Source organism: Micromys minutus, assembly GCF_963924665.1.
Source record: "Micromys minutus genome assembly, chromosome: 9".
NCBI classification, from domain to species: Eukaryota; Metazoa; Chordata; class Mammalia; order Rodentia; family Muridae; genus Micromys; species Micromys minutus.
Genome location: NC_137978.1, coordinates 11,257,637 through 11,261,734, shown reverse-complemented (window position 1 = coordinate 11,261,734; position 4,098 = coordinate 11,257,637).

Genomic DNA, 4,098 nt, shown 5'->3' with positions numbered 1-4,098 from the left:
AACTGGGTTGGAATTTTAATGGGGATTGCTTTGAATCTTTAGATTGCTTTTGGCAAGATGGCCATTTTTATAATGTTGATCCTTCCAATCTATGAGCATGAAAGATCTTTTCATTTTCTGATATCTTCCTTGATTTCCTTCTTTAGAGTTTTGAAGTTCTTGTCATACAGGTCCTTCACTTGCTTAGTTAGAGTCACCCCAAGGTATTTCGTATTGTTTGTGACGATTGTGAAGGGTATCTTTTCCCTAATTTCTTTCTCAGCATATTTGTCCTTTGAATAGTGGAAGGCTACTCATGATGCAGTCTCATTAGGTGGCCACACTTTTCATTTCATACTCATGCAACTAAACAGCTGGCTCATGGCTTCGCATAAAGTTAAACACAGAGCACCATGTGACTCAGTATGTCTACTTTTAGAATAGCATTCAAAGGGATGGTGAGGAGGAGTTAAACAGACACTTGGACACTGGTTCATAGCAGCATCATTCAGAATGGCGGAAGGTGGGGCACCCCCAAATGTTCATTCATCCGACAAATTGAGGGGTTTTATTGTTAATACCGAGAGGCGGTCTTCAGTAAGACAAGACTATGCAAATCTTAGACGAGAAAATGGGCCGTTCTGCAGAACACTGTGTGAGCCACCACCACTCATAAAAGCCTTACTAAGAGGGAAGTTCATAACACTAAGTGTCAATGTTTAAAAAAAGAAAGAAAGAAAAAAGAAAAAGAACCATAGAGCTCTCTTACTAACAGATTAACAGCATACCTGAAAATTCTAGAATAAGAAGTAAACACAGCCAAGAGGAGAAGGCAGCAGGAAATGATCAAACTGAGAATTGAAATCAATAAAATAAAAACAAAGTGTTGGTTCTTTGAAAAAATCCATTAGCTAGACAAAATCTTATCCACACCAACTAAAATATGGAGAGAGTATATCAAAATAACAAAATCAGAAATAAAAAGTGGAACACTGAACAAGAGACACTAAGGAAATCTATAAAATTTTAAGGGCATACTTTACAAACTTCTGCTCAACTAAATTGGGAAATCAAACAAAATGGATAATTTTCTAAGCAGTATCACTTACCAAAGTCAACATCAAATAAACAATTTAAATATACTTATTAACCCTAGTGAAGTACAAACCATCTTTAAAAGTCTCTCTTAACCTCAAGACAAGAAAAGCCCAGGCCAGATTTTAGCACAGAAAGTACCAGACTTTTTAAGAAGAGTTTATGTCAATACTCTTTAAATTATTCCATAAAGTAGAAAGAGAAAGAATATTGGACAATTCATTTTATGTGACCACAGTGACCTTGATATCACATAAAGACTAAACAAAGAAAAAATTACCAACCAATTTCCCTTATGAACATAGATCTAAAAATACTCAGCAGAATACTTGCAGGTTGAATCCAAGAACACATTAAAAAGATCATACATCATGATCAAGTAGACTTCATCTCAGAGAGGTAGGGATAGGTTCAATATAGTCAAATCAGTGAATGTAATCTACATAGAAATAGACTGGGGGGGAACTATATAATCACTTCATTAGATGCCAAAAAAAAAGCCTTGATGAAAATACAATACCATCCTGACAAAAGTCCTGGAGAGATTAGGTAAAAGGCACATACTAAATATAATAACCTCAATTTACAGCAGGTCTCTAGCCAATTTCAAATGTAAAGGAGAAAATCTCAAAGCATTTTCACTAAAATCAGAAACAAGACAAGACTGTCCAGTCCTTCAACTGAGAAGTAGATAACTAAAATGTTGTGCACATTTGCACAATGGAGTCCTACTCAACTGCTTTTAAAAAAATAACATCACAAAATTTGCAGCTAAATGGACAGAACTAGAAAAAAAATTATCCTAAGTGAGGTAACTCAGACATAGAGAGACAAATATGGTATATATGCCCTTATAAGTATCTAGGAGTCAAAGAGAAAATGATAACATATCTATAACATAAGCATGCAGATTGGTTGTGTAAAAAGGAGGACTCTGGGGTGGTGGGCAGACAGATCTCCCTCAGAAGTGGAAAGAGAATTTGGAGGTGAACTTGGGTTGGGTGGAGACAGGAATGGGAGGGCTCTAGTAGGGGAATGGGATAGAGGAAAAGAGTGCAGGGAGAGAGACAGGGAAGGTAGAGAACGTCATGGGATCTACGAGAGTGATCCTAGAGAGGACTCCTAATAATGGTGAATATGGACTGAGCTGGCCAGTCAAGGCTCTCAGTAACAGGACTGTTTGACATTGTATTGAGTTGCTGCCTGACAGGGTCCCATGGATATTCCCTTAAACAAACCTGGCTGGTGCTAGGACATATCTGCTGTTCTCTGTACTCAACCGTGGTTCCCCATTCCCAAAGACAACATCCACACCACTTATTGAACATATAAAGGGAGAACTTATGCCTGCATGGGACTTTTACTCCTATGTTCTAGTGTCCTTGGTACAAAACGTCCTCTGCAGGTTACAGAAAGACAAGCCTGACATAGCTGTCTCCGGATGCTAACAGCCAACCACTGGACTGAGCACAAGGACCCCAAATGGAGGAGTTAGAGAAAGGACTGAAAGAGCTGAATCTGTTTGCAACCCCATAGGAAGAACAACAGTATCAACCAGTCAGACCTCTCCCACCCCAGAGCTCCAAGAAATTAAACCACCAACCAAAGAGTACACATGGAGGAAGCCACAGCTCCATTCGTATATGTAGCAGAGGATAGCCTTATTGGACATCAATGGCAGGAGAGGCCCTCTGTCCTGTGAAGCCTTGATGCCAGAGTTAGGGGAATGCCAGTGTGGGGTTGGCAGGAGGGAGTGGGTGGGTGAGTGTTTGGGGGAACACCTCATAGAGGCAGGGTGAGGGGGGGATGGAATAAAAGGATTCTAGAGGAGAAACTATAAAAGGAGATAACATTTGAAATGTAAATAAAGAAAATGTACAATAAAAAAATGGCTTCTACTCTGCAATCTTGCTAATGACAATATCTCTAAGCTTGTATGTAAACCATCATATGCCCATGGATTTGGAAAAAAAAATTTTCCAGTATTCACTGACACACCTTCCCTTACTTCTTTGAGTTTCCAGTAGTTCTAACACCACCACCACTTAGAGAAGTCGCTCAGTTGAAACAACTGCATGTAACCATAGTAACAGCTAAAAAATCTCTGTCTTCTTTTAATTTTTAAGATTTAATTTTTCATTTATATTATTTTATGTCTATGAGTACACTGTTTTTAGACACACCAGAAAGGGTATCCATTACAATTACAGATGGAAGTCACCATGTGGTTGCTGGGAATTGAACCAGGACTTCTGAAAGAGCACTCAGTGCTCTTAACCACTGAGCCATCTCTCCAGCAGTGTCTTTATTTTTATTGGGAAACATATTTTTTCTTTCCTTTTTCTTTCCTTTCCTTTTATCCCATTACATCACATTCCTTTGCATTTACTTTATCAAGAGGTTATTAGATATCATTTTGCTAAAGTAGAGAAATAATTCTAACTTCAATAAGATACAAATTACAATATGTTATCTATAAAATAAAGTCCACGTTCCTGAACATCACATCTGTATAGATCTTTCTGGCTTCTCTGGCCTTATGTAGTGATAATCCCTATGATGGAATATAATCCTCAGCAAGCATGCTGTTATTTCTCATTTTTAAGTCTTCTTTACATATGTATTTTTGCTGCTTAAGTGCTCTTTCCCATCTAATTGACCTGAAATATCATTTTCCTTCCCCCAAATACCCACTAGGAGCCTTCTCTGTAAGAAGCTCTACACTTCACTAGGAAAGTACTTATCTACTGGATGCTGGTGCTCTGCTAACCACTACAGCTAGTTCTTAAACTCTACCGTGTATTCTAAAATTCTTCTCGTCTTTTCATATCCATAAGCCATCATAACATGTATTTACCTAAGATACTTTCGTAAATGAATAAGTCGAGTGAGTGAATGAATGAGCAAATGCCTGTTTCTTTTGCAGCTGAGTAAAATTCAAAGTCATTTAGGCCTTTTTCCTAAGACCTAGAGAGCTGACAACTTTGCCTCATCATTATTAAAGTCACGTAGGTTATCTGATTC